The sequence below is a fragment of the Eumetopias jubatus genome, unplaced genomic scaffold, assembly GCF_037043125.1.
Source record: "Eumetopias jubatus isolate StellerSeaLion01/CBP00866 unplaced genomic scaffold, mEumJub1_p1.0 scaffold_5, whole genome shotgun sequence".
NCBI classification, from domain to species: Eukaryota; Metazoa; Chordata; class Mammalia; order Carnivora; family Otariidae; genus Eumetopias; species Eumetopias jubatus.
Window position 1 is genome coordinate 24,097,293 of NW_028274811.1, and position 18,480 is coordinate 24,115,772.

Consider the following 18,480-nt stretch of genomic DNA (forward strand, 5'->3'; position numbering starts at 1 on the left):
ACCATTGACAAAATTGTATTGAAACATAATATAATGGGATCCCCCCAAATTTTCATGTTAGGACACTGGATATAGTGTTCAAAGCATATTCACATTTATTTTTTATTCTCATAATAAACTTATAGGAGAAAGACATAGATATTTGAAGTGAAAAACACAAGTTTCGCAGAACTCCTATGTAAAGTGCAATATTCTCCAAGTGGGGAATCAGGCTTTTTACGTTCACTTGACTTTTTGTTTCCTTGTCTGTGTCCTGATAAAATGATATCACATGGGACAGTCTAACAGTTCTCCTTCAGCTAGAATTCAACCATCATCTCTTTTGTGTAATTGTGCACTACCTAATAGAAGATGTGGTCCACATTTCTAGAAGATAGAGCACCGTAATAGAATACAGCTGTTCCAATACAGGGAAGTAAGAGAATAGATTTGGAAATAATGAAATTAGCTTACTTAAAATCTAGGACCTGCTAAAAATAAAATCTTGGTAGAATATAGAGCTGCTACGTAATTCCCCCAAAGGTCTATATAAACAATCGATCCAATTATATATATATATATATATATATATATATATATATATATATATATATGGGAAATATTTGGAATACTCCTGTTTTTTTGGCTCTGAGAGTAGGAAGCAGTTTGCTCTAATAAATGCTCTTGGAAGAAGAAATAATTTTTTAAAGGTTGTAAGAGTGTTCATTCCTTTGATTTTTACATTAACCTAGCAGTGTCATCAGTGTTCAGTACTGCCAGACGAAAGTACTGCTTCTGTGTTTAGGATTCAGTAGTTACTGAAAGCAGTTGGAAGCTTTGCTTTTATCCTAAGTGAGGAGGAAAGCTGAATTTTCAAGAATAACCAGTTGGAGTTAAATAAATACATAACAATAACCATAATAATAAGGAAAAAATCCAAAGATGGGGATTACTTATCAGGCTCTTTGATTTAGTAGCCTCAAAACTTTGGGTGAATTACCCTGAGCTTCACTGTCATCATTTGTAAATGAATTAAGAATTCCTCTTTTACTGGAATGTGGTCAGGATGAAACGGAATCAAGGACTTTTGAGGCTATAAAGTCTAGCACACATGGAGGCGCTATACCATTTGTTTTAAAAGTACTGTTATGTATTTTTAACAACAGCAAAAGGATATTATGATGTATCTACCTTAGAAGTGCGTAAAATATTTCAGGCCTAGTGACAGACTCCTTATTTTCTCCTTGCTTTATAAGAAAAATTTGAACATTCCATTTTTTTTTTTTTTTTGTAATTTTGGACCTAAAATTAAAAACACAAAAAAAGAAATCAAACACTCTTTTTTTTTTTTTTTGACATTCTGGTGTTCAGAATACTTTAAAACTAATTGAAATGCAGTGGTAATATGAAAAGCAGTATAAAATTCAAAGAGATAGGCTGTATTTATATACCATATATTTCAGTGATTTTAGCTTGCGCAATAGTCTTCACTCTAAGGAAAAACTGCTTTTTGAATATGCTGTAGCTGCTCTTGGTTCTTTTTCTCCTGATTTGTTTTAGGGTCCTCAGGAAGACTTGTTTCCTTCCCTATTCATTAGAACTTCTGTTTTCCAAGTCACTGTTAACATGGAGAAGACCTCTTGTTAATAAGCACCACGAAGAATAATCGTGACCACATGTATAAACCTTTATCTCAAATTGCTCAGCATATAGAAGGGTAAAAGATTAATCAGAGATACATATCAAAATTCAAAATGCAAAGAATGACAGGAGTGCCTTGGGGAAAACGGAACAGGGTTTCCAACTCTGAGGAAAAGAGGGTCAGTGGTATGAGACTAAAAAAGGTTATGTCCCATCTTAGGTCCTTTTCAGATAAGCCAGCATAATTTATTCGTATTACTTGTGATGGTTTCTTTTGCTAGTACTTCAAATTCATTGATATACAACCTGAAATTGTCATGGTTTCCAAAAAAAATACTATTTCTGTTTAACCTGCTTTTCCTGTTTGTTTTAAGGGCATCACCCCTTCCTTGGCTACGGAAGCTTAAAGTCTGTAATCTTTAACCCTTGCCATTCTCCACATCCAGACTCTGTTAAGAATAGGATTCGTGCCTTTTTTGCAATTCTGTTTTGTCTGCTGTCTTCCTGGTTCTGGCCTTGCTTTGAATTAGCTACTTCCCACTTTATGAACACACCGAATGCCGTTGCTCTCCTGCACCCTTGCATATCTTTCTTCCTCCACCTGGAATGCCCTTCCTCTACCATTTCTTACTGAGGGCTGTAAACCGCTGACTCAGATGCAACACCCTCTCCCTTTTTATCTGGCTGCAGAACATCGCACCCCACCAGATGAAAGTGAATCCTTTTTTCAAAATTCCATAGCCCCCAGTTTCTATCTGGTGGCTCTCTTCCATGCTACACCACATTATAATTACTTGAGAACATTCTTTATTCCCTAACTAACTCTGAAGGCACTAAAGCAAAAGGACTGTTTCTTTTCATTTGGGTATCCTGAGTCTTGTGGAGTAAGATAGAAATATATGCTTGCGCATGAATGAATGAATATATGAATGCATAATCACAGATAATTTCAGACTTAAATGGTTTAACATTTTCTTGAGATTAATATTTTTGGAAATATTTCTACATACGCACTTATGCACTTTGCAAGTATTCTGAAGAAATATATGTATATTTAGATATACACACACACACACACACGATTTTACTTTTTTTACTCTTGGTATAAAAAGCATGTCTTCTTACTAAGGATGCTATGTTATTCCTGCTAGGGTTTAAATGTAACATGGTTGGGGGTGGAGTGTAATAATCTTTCCTTGGAGTTAAAGATTTTAAACTAGGAAAAATAGTGACAGATATAGTTAGAAGAGATACATCTTGCTGGAAGAGACTTAAGTCCTGCTTTACAAATTTTTAAAATTCTACCCATCCTCTATATCCCCAGTCATACTGGAATTTGTTTTCATTGCAATCAGATACATGGTAGGAAAGTATACTAGCCATGTCCCTACCTTCTCATCTGAAGTAGCTAGATACCATAGCATGGCTAGAGTACAGCAAAAACCAAAATAAGAATTTTAAAGGAAGCTAGTAAAATAAACATGGTAGTTCCCATCACAGAGATGTTGGTCCAGCAACATCTGTATATGCTCCATATAAAAGAGAGATGAAATATAATTAATTTTCTCTGCTCTTCAGGATGGTATGTTTAGGTCAGGGTAGGCAAGAGGAAAAGCTGGAAAATTCTTTCTTAATGTATATTTTGTTTATAAGCAGGTATGCTGTATTGGTAAATGAAATTTGAAATTATCAGAGACATCTGAATATCAACAGAGATAATTCAGATGTATCCATATTACCCACTAAAAGATCCTATAGCCTTTAAATTCATGATACCTGATTATTGTGTCTTAACTTTTTTAATTAACCTAGTCGTTTTGACATATATATGTATGTATATGCCCATGTGCTTATATATGCATATATATCCTTTTTAAGTTAGAAAATAAATTGAAGAAAAATTTTGTTTTATTGTATAAACCAAATAGAAACCTTCTAGTAAGACTATTTCTAAGGAAAATTTTAAAATGAATATATAGTCATAACAGCTGACATCTTTGAGTGCTTCCAGTCACTGTGCTAAGTAACTTATGTGCATTTTCTTTAACTGCACTATAACACTTTGAAGTTTTGCAGTATTTTTTCCATTTTTGAGGAAGCTGAGATAGATACTGAGAAATAACTCGTCCACGGTGAAGTTTATGAATGATTGCAGTCAGATTTTAAATCCGGCCATCTGACTCCAGATCCTGCATCCACCATGCTGGAGGTCCATCCGTACGACTTTACTGGTTCTGTCCTTTTTTGCCTGAATTGTAAGTGCCTCCTTGCCAGCCTGCCAGCTGGGGCTTCAGAAACATGAAACACAATTTCCATACATTTTATATGCTCCTCACGCTGTGATACTGATAGAGCTGCTGCATAAAGAAACACAGGTTGTGGTCCCTACAGAGCTGCCCCACCTCCATGAGAAATCACTCTGGGGTTAAACAGGGATCCGCTTCCAAGATCGTTTTTAAAGGTTCACACATCAGTTTTGTTCACCAGTGGGAGCTGACACCTCACTTGCTTATCAGATATTCAGAAGCCATACATATTACTTCTACATGTTGCTCTAAGCCAGATTGCTCCCTTGCCACTCTTATAGGAATAGGAACAATGTGTTAAAGAGCATTTGGATGGAGGGTGCATAACTGGACCTTAAAAAAAACAAAATGCAGAGCCCCAAAATCAAGTCCTATTGACGTCGTCAAAGCAGGCCTGATTGTTTTGCTCAGTGCCTGAACCTTTCTTTGTGCCCGGCTGGGATCCGGAGGAGAGGGAGGGAGACAGTCATCTGTCTGGAAAACGGGAATGCCCATCAGGACAGCCAACCAGACCTTGGAGGGTAAGATGTATCCATTGCTGCAGGACCCCAACCTTGCCTTTCCTGGTCATCCTCTTCAATCACCCTCCCCTTTGCACTCACTTGTCCAGTATACTGTAGTTAGCAAAGCAGGACATTAAGTACTGAGATCCCTCTTCCTCCAAATGTTATTCTGAAGATTGATGAGATTATGTTTGTGAAAGTGTCCAGCAAGCATCAGGTGAAAAACACTGCCTGCATAGCAAGAGCTGCTCTATTTGAACCATTCTTCTCTGCTTTTTTCCTCTTACTTCCCTCTGAGACCTGTGACTGCATTCATCCTTCCGTCTTCCCCAGCTGGGATGCTGATGGTAAAAGAAGACAAAGCTCAAAGTGGAGGCGAGCGCTGCTTTCCTTAGACATTTATGTCTGCCTTGCATTGCTGCCATCTCTTCTAAGAAGAGTATTTCAAATACATGTTATGCATCTTCATAGATATACTTCAACAAATGGAAGTTTCTTTTTTTAAAAGACTGGAAGTCACATCTCACAAGGAACACTTGTTCCTGACTGTGGTATTTTTAATTTGGGGCATTGCAGTACATTTCAGACTGTATGTGGAAAACAGAATGTTGTTTTGTGAGGTTGAAAAGCAAATATTTTTGCTCCTTGCATTTATGATTTCCATGATGTTCTCATAAGTAGAATGAAGTCCTGCTCCGGGTTCTATAGAAAATGGTTTTAGAGAGAAGCAGAAGAGGGTCACAGGAACACAGATACAGATCTTTCAGACTTGGATTCAAAAACTGGATCTGACACTTAGTAGCTGCCTGACTTCAGGCAAACAGCTCAATCTTTGTGTATCTTTATCTTTTCTTCTGTAAAAATAGAGTAATAATCCTACTTGTTGCATAGAGATGTTATGAGGAGACCAGGTATTTGTATGAAGTTCTTGGCACAACTTTTAAATGAATAGTCATTACTGATGATGCTTATGTCCTTGTAAAATATATAGCAAAAGCAAAGAAGCCTGTGGGTATAGCATCAGTACATGAATTAGAAGACTAGCATTTCTCTCACTGGCTTCCGTCTTATGATCCAAGTGGTGTTATGAAGCCATTAAATTTTTTTCTTGGTTGTTTTTGGCAAGATCGTGGTTGGCCATCCTTAGGGAAATATTTTCAGCCCTAAAGAAATACACCTGAATGTTTAGACACATACACATATTCTTAAACATATACATAAAAACATACACGTGTCTATTTGTCTTGTTTCTCTACCTATGTGTCATAAGGCTGGTGCCAAAAGGTACAAAGAATTCAGTCCACTTAATGGCTCTGGGGCCAGGATGAATTGATTATATATAATATAATATAGTTCTATAATATTATAGAACTTCACTAAGGCAGCCTTTCCTTACCCTCTTACTAGATCAGACCTCTATTGCACACTCTCATTGTGCTGTGTACCCATCCCTCTGTATGACCAGGGCGTCTCCACTGGACTGTAATTTCAGTAATATCTATTCTGCCCACCACCAGACAGTGCCTGTACATAGCAGGGACTTCATCCATGTTGATCATGGGACTATTTTATAACTGGGCTGATTTCTGTGAGTTGCCAACTGAAGCCCACTAGAATTGGTTTCTTCTCATAGTTTATTTCTGCAAGTGAAGTACTTTGTAATAAGCATATTATTTTGTTGATAATTTGTTGGCCCTGTTCTTAGGATATTAGGTAAAATCTGGGAAAGTAAACAAAATTTCAGCAATCATTTAATGTAATCCTTGGAAAATAATCAAGACCAGGAGTCAGTGTGTGCTGAGCTGAATAGATTGGCTTCTTTAAAAAGGACCATCTGTATTGTTTCATTCCATTAATACCTACAAATTATGGGCAGCATTCAGGTAGAAAGAAGCTGAGTGCATCCAGGATGCTTCACTTACTGTGTGATCTTAGTCAATCTTTCAGATTCTCCAAGCTCCTGTTTTTGAATTTTACATTATATACCCCAAAGTCATAGCATGAAGATTAAATTAGATACATTGCATAATATCTCATACAGCACCTTGTACCCAACCCATATTCTTTTCCTCTCTTTTTACATATTTGCCACAACTATTTAACAAAGGAATTAAGGAAAGAAATTCCAAGTTATTGCTTAAACTAGAGGTTCTCAGTTCTCTCTACTTATGTGTGTTTAATCAAAAGTAAATCCTGCAGACATTCTACATGGAACCTAGTATTTCTCCTAGAAATGCCCACAGACTGGTACACATTATCAGAATACATGGAAAATTGTATTTCTCACCTGAGTCCAGGCTGATGGAAACCCAAGTGGTAGCCTTAGTCATCTCTGTTGGAGATTCATGGAGTTAAGATGATAATGGTCACTTTTCAAAAACCCAGCAGAAATGGCATTTAGAATAGATTGCTGAATTTTTACTTTTATGTGGAAAAGAGCTTTGATTTTTTTAAAAGTAACAAGCTATTGATCACTGCAGTATGATTAATTACATTTTTAAAAACATGCATTCTCTGTAGAAAAATCAATACAAGGGATTTGGGATATGGCAAATTTGAGAAGCAGTTGCTAGTATATTTTATTCAGAGATAGATCCAAATCACAATGGAGTTTATTTCAAATCATATGTTTGATCTAATAAAACATTTTCTTATAATGCTTTATCTTTGGTACTGAATGCTGTAAAAGGAATCTCTCCTCTTCTTTTATGAGAGCTTATAAATAAATCTTATTAGTGCTAGTCTCTAAATTAAAGAATCTCACCAAAGTCCTTGTCTACTGATTTTTTAAAAATGTTTGTTTCCCTGTTGAGCATATTATGTTTTATCCCCAAAGATCATGGATGGTTGAGTAGGGGTGGAAAAAGGGTGAGAACATATGTTCTAATGTTTGGGGCTAGCTTATAAAAATCCTTCAACAGGGGCTCCTATGTCGCTCAGTCGGTTAAGCATCAGACTCTTGATTTTGGCTCAGTTTATGATCTCAAAATCATGACATCTAGCCCCATGTCAGGCTCCCTGGTAGGCGTGGAGCCTGTTTAAGATTCTCTCTCCCTCTCCCTCTCCCCCACCCCCCTTAAAAAAAAAAACCCAAAAACCTTCAACAAACATATGATAAACAGTACTTTTTCAATTATAGAAGTGATGTATATTTAATTACTCTCACAGACTTGAGTTACAGCACTTCTTTTGAGATACTGGACAACTTTTTAAGACTTTATTTTTTGAGAGCAGTTTTAGGTTCACAGCAAACTTGAGAGGAAGGTAGAGAGACTTCTCATATATCCTCTGCCCCTACATAGGCACAGCCTTCCCCATCCACATCCCCCACCAGAGTGGCACTTCTGTTACAACTGATGAGTCTACACTGACACATCATAATTACTTAAAGTCCAGACTTTACATTACAGTTCACTCTCCATGTTGTGTATGCTATGGGCTTAGACAAATTATAACGACATATATCCATCACAATAGTATCATACTTCCCTAGAAATCCTCCGTGTTCCCTTCTGTTCATTCCATACTCCAACTCCTGTCAATCACTGATCTTTGAGAACCTTTTTTTTTTTAAAGAAGGAATTGTATTTGTCATAGAAACAAAGGTGACAGAAATAAGGAGCTTCAATTATTTTCAGTGCCTCAAGTTCCCACGGAAGGCAGTATGGAAACATAACTCACCCAAGACCTGATTATTTGTGTTTCTCCTGATATAACAAGTGATTAGTGTATTCAAAAGCACGATTTTGTCTCCTTTGAGTTATTTTGTAGGTGGGGTTTGTACATTTGATCATCAGTAAAGATAATTCATTTCTCAATTCCTCATCTTCCTACGTATGTACTTTTGTGAGAACAAGCAAATACCGGGCTGGCAAGTCATCTTTTTTCACTGGATCCTGTTCTATTATTTTTCTGTTATTTTTAAAATGTTTCTCTACTATGTTAGCATTTTATGGAAATGTATTCATAGGAAAATATATCCTATCTTTCTCTTTTCTCAAAACTCATTTCTACTGCCCTAAGGCTACCAATTCCATGTTATACGCAGATATTATCACTTAGCCATAAATATGACAAGAAAAATAATAAAATCATTTTGGATCATCACATGTAGTAAGATCTAATATTTCTGGCATTATCAAGGAATTAGGTGATAAATATAAATGAATGTTTTAGATGATAAAGTATTATTTCCTTAAAAGTGCCTTTTTTTATTTTAGTAAGTTTTCTCCAATACATCTTTTTAGAATGCATTTATATTTGTATGAATTCTTGAAATACACTTTTGTGAATACCAGCAAACATTTTTATGATGAACAAAGATGATTGTCAGAAAAAAATATTTTTGTTGTTTTCGATTTTTTTCTGTACTGAAATACCTGAGAAGCCATTAGAGAGTATACATTTTTTGGCATTTTTATCAACAGACTTGTGCTGGTCTTTCTGCTTTCTTTATACATTTTTCTTTTTCCAATTGGAGATTGTATTCAGGTGTTTTCCTTTTGCTAAATATGAAAAATGCATTTGAATTAATCAAAAGCCTTACTGCCCACCCCTCATATTTACCTCTCTTCCCTTTGATCTGACCAGAAAAACTACTTGTGTTAAGCCAGTTAATATAATTTAGCCACAACTGAAGTTTCCTATAGTCCAAGAATTTTTATAGTCTCCTGAACATAATTTATTTTAGCTCTATGATACCCTGCAAGAGGCCCTTTCTCCACTTCCTTCTGGGCTTGTGATTACGTTTCAGACACCTGAAATTGCTGAAAACTTACCCTATTTAACAAGTGGGAAATTTCTATCAGGAAATAGGAAAATGTAACACATATTTCTAATCAAATAGTGATGTGGGTATGTGGTATGTAAGGCAGCCTTGAAAATTTCACAGACAGGTTAAAATGAGTCAGCTTCATGTCAGAAAAATTGTATAATTATGATGATTTTTAACTCAGAGCATTTTGTTGTCTTGGCTGATATGGCATTATTTTATTCAGCAACAGAGAACTCATTTTTTAATAGATTAAGCATCAAGTGACCAAAAGAAGAAATGCTGCCTTCCAGTGGGTATTACAATTTTGCTTATTAATAGTTTCAGTTTGCAGATGGTACACAATGTGTTCAGGTGCATAACCTTGACTTTCCAGTATCTCTGATCTGTTTGTGACAGTGGAGACCCGAGTATCAGTTGAAGAATATTTGCTAAATTGATGTTAGAGAAACAGGCATTACTTGACTGGACCGTGCCTGTTTGGTTTCTTCTCATCTATTTTTCGAGAACTGAATTCCTGTTATTTGTGTGTGTATAACTCTATACATTTCTCTCTGTGTGGATATGTGTAAGCAGATCGGTAAAGGAAATACCAAGCCATGTAAATTGGCAGCCATGAAGTCCTGATGATAAAGGAAATGGAAGCTTATTATTGTCAGCATGTGTCCCGATAACAACCATGGACTAACAAGATTGTTCATCCAATATTTACACTTCAATGTGAAAATGCAGTTGTAACTGATTTATTGAACTAGCTGAACACAGTAGGGGGCACGCATCTTTATTCTTTCATGCCACCGTCTTTCCTGCATGCTCCCCGCTTAAAATCCCTTACAGTTCCCACCGCTTGTGCACTCACTCCAGGCACGAAGAAGTGGTTTTGGTTTTCAGGCAGTAAGAAGTCCATGCCAGCCTAATGTCAAAGCTTCAGTCTCTTACTAGCTTGCAAGTTCTGTCTTTCCCTGCTCTGGCTTGCCTTAGCTTCTTCACTCTTTGCCTCCTCTTATACTCACCTGCCTTCCTTTGGCCAGTTAAGCCAGGGGTTGGGGGAGAGGAAGAGAGTAGATAAGGCTGGTATGGTGTCAGTGCCCTCTGAGAGAGTTGGATATCCAAATACAGTTTTTTTCTACTGTGGGGCTTTTGTGGGTTTCTCCAAGAACGCTTCATTGGGGTCTTCCGAGTCCCTGCCATGGTGAAGCCCCCCCCCCCCCCCGCCCCAGTCAGCCCCCTACCATTAACTCCCCGCACAGTGCCTGGCTGCCAGTGTTTCCCGTCTGGCCACTTCTCCCATCCACGTGTCCATGGGGGCAGAGTCACTTTCAGGAAAATGCAAGGTTGGATCCCTTCCTCAAGGGGCCACCTCTGGTCTCCCTCTCACCATTAATACTCTCTCCTCAACCTGCAGGCTCTAGTAGGTCTATTGAGCATTTAAGCAATTTCAGCTGTGTCCTTGTACCAATCCCTGCATCCTTCAAACTCTAAAGAACATGTATCACATTGCATTCTCCACAAATTTCTCTGCCAGTGCTTGAGTTCATTGCCCATGGATTTGAATACGCAAGATTTATTTATTCAGGGTGCACAGATATCATAGTGTTGTTTCCACTTGAGTGCTATGCTCCTCCAGTGTGGGATCACCAGTAGGAGAGAAGGTGAATGAAAAAGTGCCTCATCTCAGATTGATGCTTCCCAAATGGAAACTTTATAAATTTTTTTATGAGGTTAAAGGGGGACTTACTTTGCTTCTACCTGTGAAGCAAGTGAATGAATTCACAGTTTGAAGCATGTTGTTAGTATAGCCTGCTACAAGCTATCTGTCTGATGTGTGGGTGCTTCCTTCCCTTTCAGACCTGTTTTCTTTATTTTTTTTTCCATTTGGGATGTTCTATTTATGAGGTTTTATAATTCCTGTTTACCAGAAATGAATTTGGACCATTGCCAAAAGTACCAGGTCTGCTGTTTCTGAACTTAAAAAAAATACATTCTTTGCTTTTGTTCTGTTTAATTATGTAGGCTTTTGCTTTCCTCTTATCAGGACCATGATTCAGTCCCTTTAGTGTATAATTATCCCAAGTGTCCTTGATTTGCTAAAGTGAGAATCTCTATATTTTTGTCAGAAAGCAGAATGTTGTTCTGCTTTGGAAACTTTTTGCAGCATTTTGTTTTCAGTTGTACCTTTGTGATTCTGGATGTAAACACATGGTTGAATTTCTACTTGGTAAAAAGAATTAATCTTGAAATAAATTAACCAAAAAAAGGAAAGTTGTAAGCATCCATTGCCATATTTGCAAAAGAGCTGTGATGGCAGAAATAGGCCAAATGATCTTTTGAAGATCCTTCTAGGTCTGTCCTGTAATTTAGGATAAGAACAGGAAATGCTGAAAAAAATTTCACTTCTTTAATTTCCACATTCTTTATCTGTAAGATAAGCTGATTATACTTCATAAAGTTAATAGGAACATTATATATTAATAACAGTGCCTGAAGCAGGAGACATGAAATAAATGATTATTCTCTCTAATAATGCATTATATTTGTTAAAGAAAAATATTACTTCTAAACTGCAGTTGAAGAAAGGGAAATTTTTTTAATTCCAATTTTATTGTCCTCTGTGCAAAGTTAATTGACATTTCCAGGTCCCCCAGACTTCATAAGGTTAACTAGGCCAGGGTTTTAAATGGGATCCCATTAATAGTGACGATCCCTATCTTGCTGACTCCTGTCCATGTCAGGTCACCAGCACTGGTACTTGGGAATCCCCAGAGAAGGAAGGCTCTCATTTGTTCTCATAAACAAAACCAGTCAGTAACAATCTGGAATCTCTCACCTGCTCCCTTTCTGCTCCTACCACTTTGAGTGAGGTCTGTTGCTGACTGGTAGGAAAGCCCCTCAGTGTTTTGGATCCTTGCCCAGCCCCCATACTGCTGGGCTCCACTGCTGTAGACACCTCTGGAGGTCAACAGGATTTGCAAACCTGAAGCCTGTCCCTCAGCTTGAAGTTCCAGGACAAGTACATGGGCTTTTTTTCACGGGGCTTTTTTGAGTCTGCTCTCTGTGCAGTGCCCTACCTTGAGGCAGAGGGACCTCTGAACTTTGAAACGTTCAAAACATTGTATCCCACTCTGGTTCCTTGCATATGATATGGGAGAATGCTTTCTTTCCATCCTGCTATATTTTATCACACAGTAGAGAACAAGTTAGTTTGGGGGATAAATCGGAGTTATCTGAGTTACAAATGCCTAATACAGTAAGTGCTGCAGCCCTACTTTACTGGTAAGCCAAATTTGCATAAATTGGCCAAAACTCACAGTGATAGTAGCATAGTCTTAAGTTGGGACCTCTACTATGATGGTGTTTGGTTTGTTCCTCTATATAAACTACTTAGAGCTTTATTCACTGTAAAAGTGAGCCTATACTGGGGAGAAAAGATCCCTAAAACATCTGGCTTCAGAAACCAACAGGGCTTATGTCCAGAGGACACTGGGGGCCTGTGGGGATAAAAGGTACTCCTTTGGAGGAGCTCATGTGCACACTCACTCATAGTGGGACCCAGCGCAAAGGCAGCAAAGAGATGACTGTATAATATGTAAAACATTCATCTGCTAATCTTAAGGTGTCTGCTAGAGGGGCAGGGATGGATCTGGACTTTTTGGGGGGGTGGGGGCACTGGTGAGCCCCCTTTATTCACTCTCCGTCTGTCTTGCCAGTGTAGGTGGTTGTGTATGGACACAGTCTCATTACAGCCACAGGCATGCTCTGCCCTCAGTGCTCATTTCTGGACTTCTGAAAATCACAAGTGTGCTTCACTCCCAGTGTGCTTTCCTGGCCTCTAGGAAATAGAGCTAATAGCTATGGATGTATCCTGCCTCCAGTGCTATTCCCTTGCATCACTAAAGTCACAGTCATGCCCTGCCCCAAGAACTGTCCCACAGCTTCACTGAAGCCAGCAGGCAAACACAATTCACACAGGGATACCCTTGATCATTTGGCCCTTGTGGCCAGGGAGGCTTGTGTTTCTGAGCCCCACAGGACTGTAACTATCAGAAAGACTATTCTGGGCAGGCTACCACAGCTAGGGCACTGCACAGAGAACAGACTCAAAAAAGCCCTGTGAAAAAAAGCCCATGTACTTGTCCTGGAACTTCAACCTGAGGGACACGCTTCAGGTTTGCCACACACCTAGAGGCTACAGAGGAGCTCTCAGGGAACATAGGCAGGGAAATACCATCTTTGAGCCCTCCTTTTACATTACCACAGCTCGCTGCTAATTCCCAGAAAGGAATGTATACATTCTTCTAAAGCATATTTTTTGCAAAAATCAAACAGTGGACACCTCCAGATATTCTGGTCTGGAGGTCAGCCGGATTTGCAATTGCAGCCCCCCAGAGCATATATATTGCCATGCTTTAAAAGCTGCTGCTTGAGGATCTGGCTTCCAATCAGCCTGAAACTATGTGCTGACTGAGATTCTTCCTTTGGGATACTGACAGGCCTAGTCACACCCTCAACAATTGATACCTCTGTATCAGGCTGCTTAGACAATCACATAGGTTCAAGAGACAACCAAGGGCTAGGGCAAGGTTGAACAATGAGGCTTGTTTCCTACACAGGCCACTCCTTCAAGACTGGGAAAGGTAGCTATTTTACCTAATACACAGAGACAAATACAGAGTCAAGCAAAATGAAGAAATGGGAATATGTTCCAAATGAAAGAACAAGAAAACCTCAGAGAAAGACCTTAATGAAACAGATATAAGTAATCTACCTGGTAAAGAGTTCAGAGTAATGGTCATAAAGATGCTTACTGAACTTGAGAAGAAAAATGGATGAACACAGTAAAAGCTTCAACAAAGAAATAGAAAATATAACAAAGTACCAAAGAGAAGTCACAGAGCTGAAGAATATAATATCTGAACTGAAAAAGACATCAAAGGGGTTCAACAGCAGATTAGGTGGAACAGAACATATCAGTTACCTGGAAGAGAGGGCAGTGGAACCCATCCAAACAGAGCAGCAAAAAGAAAAAAGAATTTTAAAACTTAATGATAACTTAAGGGGCCTATGGGACACCATCAAGCAGAATAAATTCACATTATTGGGATCCCAAAAGGAGAAGAGAAAGAGAAAGGGGCAGAAAACTTACTCAAAGAAATAATGGCTGGAGACTTCTCTAACCTGAAGAAGGAAACAATATCCCGGTCAACCAGAGAGTTCGTATAGGATGAACTCAAAGAAATCCACACTAAGACACATTAAAATTAAAATGTCAAAAGTTAAAGATGAAGACAGAATCATAGAAGCAGCTAGGGAAAAACAACTTTTTGCATACAAGAGAATGCCCATAAGCTATCATCTAATTTTTCAGCAGAAACCTTACAGGCTGGAGGGGAGTGGCATGAGATATTAAAAGTGCTGAAAGGAAAAAACTCCTAACCAAGAACACTCAATTCAACAAGGTTATCATTCAAAATTGAAGGGGAAAGAGTTTTCCAGACAGGCAAAAACTAAATGAATTCATCACCACTAAACTGGCCTTACAAGAAGTGTTAAAAGTAACTCATTAAGCTGAAAAGAGAAGGCACTAACTAATAATAAGAGAATACATGGAAATAAAAATCTCACTGATAAAGGTAAATATGTCATAAAGGTAGTAGAATAACTACTTAAGAAGCTAACATGAAGGTTAAATCAAAGGTAGTAAAATTAACTGTAACTACAGTAACCAGTTAAGATATACAAAAAGTAAAAAGATGTAAAATAGGACATCAAAAACAATATGGAGGGACCAGAAATGTAAAGTTTTCATAATACATTCAAATTGAAGCTGCTATTAATTTAAAATAGGCTGTTTTTTACATACAGGCTGTTATATGTGAACCTCATGGTAACCCTAAAGCAAATACTTATAGTAGATATACAAAAGATGAGAAAAAATCTAAACATAACACTAAATCATCAAACTACAAGGGAAGAGAGCAAGAGGAGAAGAAAGGAACAGAGAGTAACTAGAGCAACAACCAGAAAACAATGAGCAAAATGGCAATAAATACATACCTATAAATAATTACTTTATATGTAAATGGACTAAATTCTCCAAAACACATAAGGTAGCTAAGTGGATAAAAAACAAGTCATACATATGTTGCCTACAAGATGCTCACTTCAGATCTAAGGACACACAGACTGAAAATCCATGAAAGAAGATATTCCAAACAAATGGAAATGAAAAGAAAGCTTGGTGTAGCTATATTTATGTCAGACAAATAGACTTCAAAACAAAGACTATAATAAAAGACCAAGAAGGACATTACATAATGATAAAGGAGTCAATTTTACAAGTCTATAAGAAGATATAATATTTATAAATTTTATAATATTAACATTAATAAATAGTAAGTATTTATAAATATTTACAAACCTAAAGGGAGAGATTGACAGTGATATAATAATAGTAGGGGACTTTAATACCTTACTTTCATTAGTGCGTAGATCATCTAGACAGAAAATCAATGAGGAAACATTGCCCTTAAGCGACACATACTGATGGACTTAATAGATATATACAGCACATTCCATCCAAAAGCAGCAAAATAAACATTCTTCTCAAGTGCATCTAGAACATTTTCAAAGATAAATCACATGTTAGGCTACAAAACAAGACTCAATAAATTTAAGAAGGTTAAAATCAACCATCTTCTGGCCACAGTGGTGTAAAACCAGAAATCAATTATAAGAGGAAAACTAGAAAAACCACAAATTTGTGGAAATTAAACAGTATGCTGTTGAACAGTCAGGGAGTCAATGAAGAAATCAAAGGGGAAATTAAAATATAACTTGAGACAAATGAAAATGGGAATACAACAAATCAAAATTTACAGAATACAGCGTAAGCAGTTCTAAGAGGGAAGTTTATAGTGATACAGGCCTATCTCAGGAAACAAGAAAAATCTCAAACAATCTAACTTTATACCTGGAAAAACTAGAAAAGAAAGAATAAATAAAGCCCAACATTAGAAGAAGGAAGAAAGTAACATCAGAGCAAAAATAAATGAAATACAGACTAAAAAAGATCAATAAAACTAAGAGCAATTTCTTCGAAAAGACAAAAGAAAATTGACAAAACTTAGCTAGACTCACCAAGAAAAGAGAGAAAAGGATCAAATGAGTAAATCAGAAATGAAAGATGAGAAGTTATAACTGATACCACTGAAATACAAAGGATCATAAGAGACTTCTATGAATAATTATACACCAACATATTGAACAAAACAGAAGAAATGGATAAATTCCTAAAAACATACAATCTCCTAAGACTCAATCATGGAAAAAAAGAAAATCTAATAGATTACTAGAAAGAAGACTGAATCAGTAATTTAAATCCTCCCAGTAGATGCAAGTCCAGGACCAGATGGCTTCACTGGTGGATTCTACCAAACATTCAAAGAAGTTTTAATACCTTTCCTTCTCAAACTATTCCAAAAATTTGAAGAGGAAGGGGTGCTCCCAAACTGTTTCTATGAGGCCAGCATTATTCTGATACCAAAACCAGACAGGTTAAAGAAGAAAAGAAGAAAATTACAGGTCAGTACCCCTGATCTACATAGATGCAAAAATCCTCAACAAAATACTAGCAAACCAAATTCAACAATACATTAAGGTTCGTTAGCTTTATCAAGTCGGATTTATTATAGGGATGCAAATGATTCAACATCTACAAATCAATCAACATGATATACCACATTAACAAAATAAAGGATAAAAATCATATGATTATCTCAATAGATGTAAAAAAAAGCATTTGACAAAATTCAGTATCAGTTAAGATTAAAACTCTCAAAAAAGTGGGTAGAGAGGGAATGTACCTCAGCGTACTTAAAGGCCATACATGACAAGCCCACAGCTAGCATCATACTCTTGGTGAAAAGATGAAAGCTTTTTCTTCAAGTTCAGGCACAAGACAAGGATGCCCCCTCTTGCCACTTTTATTCAACATAGTATTGGAAGTTCTAGCCAGAGCCATTAGGTAAGAAAAAGAATCATCTAAATTAGAAAGGAAGAATAAAACTGTCACTATTTGTAGATGACATGATACTATGTATAGGAAAACCCTAAAGACTTTACCAAAAAACTTTTGGAGCTAATAAAGTCAGTGAAGTTGTAGGATACAAAATGAATATACTGAAGTCTTGTGTTTCCATACACTGATATTGAACTGTCAAAAAGAAAAAATAAAATAGCCTCATTTACAATTGCATCAAAAAGAATAAAATACTTAGGAATAAATTTAACCAAGCAAGTGAAAGGACTGGACACTGGAAACTCTAAGACATTGATGAAAGAAATTAAAGAAGACACAGAAAAAAAGTGGAAAGACACCCTGTGCTGATGGATTGGAAGAATTAATACAGCTATGTCCATACTACCCAATCGACACTTTTGTATGGAACCACAAAAGACCCTAAACAGCAGAGACAATCTTGAGGAAAAGAAGAGCAAAGCTGGAGATAGCACACTTCCCAGTTTCAAGATATGCTACAAAGCTATTGTAATCAAAACAGTACAGTATTGGTATAAAAACAGACACATATATCAATAGAACAGAATAGAGAGCCCAGAAATAAGCCCATGCCTGAATGGTCAGTTACTTTATGATGCAGGAGCCAAGAACACACAATAGGGAAAAGACAGCCTCTTCAATAAATGATGTTTATTTATTATATTATTTATATATAGTATACAAAAGAATGAAACTAGACTATTATCTCACATCATACACAAAAATTAAGTCAAAATGGTTTAAGATTGAAAGTAAGACCTGTAACCAAAAAATTTCTAGCAGAAAACTTAGGCAGTAAGCTCCCTGACATCATTCTTAGCATTGAATTTTTGGATCCGACTCCAAAAGCATAGACAACAATAGAAAAATGTTAAACAAGTGGGACTACATCAAACTAAAAAGCCTCTGCACAGCAAAGGAAATCATCAACAAAATGAAAAAGCAACCTACTGAATGGGAAAAATATTTGCAAATCATATATCTGATAAGGTGATAATACCCAAAATATATAAAGAACTCAATAGCAAAAAAATAAATCCAGTTTAAAAATGGGCAGAGGATCTAAATAGACATTTTTCCAAAGAAGACATACAGATGGCCAACAATCACATGAGAAAACATTCAACATCACTAATTATCAGGGAATTGCAAATCAGAGCCACAATGTGATATTGTCTCACACCTGTTAGAATAGCTGTTATCAAAAAGACAAGAAATAACAAG

The 18,480-nt window shown here is 36.9% G+C and overlaps 1 protein-coding gene across 1 annotated transcript in view; it reads left to right on the forward strand.

Annotated features, from left to right (window-relative positions):
- Window positions 1-18,480, forward strand: part of CHSY3 (chondroitin sulfate synthase 3) — a 294,614-nt gene that overhangs the window by 176,435 nt on the left and 99,699 nt on the right. The gene's annotated exons all lie outside the window — the stretch shown is intronic.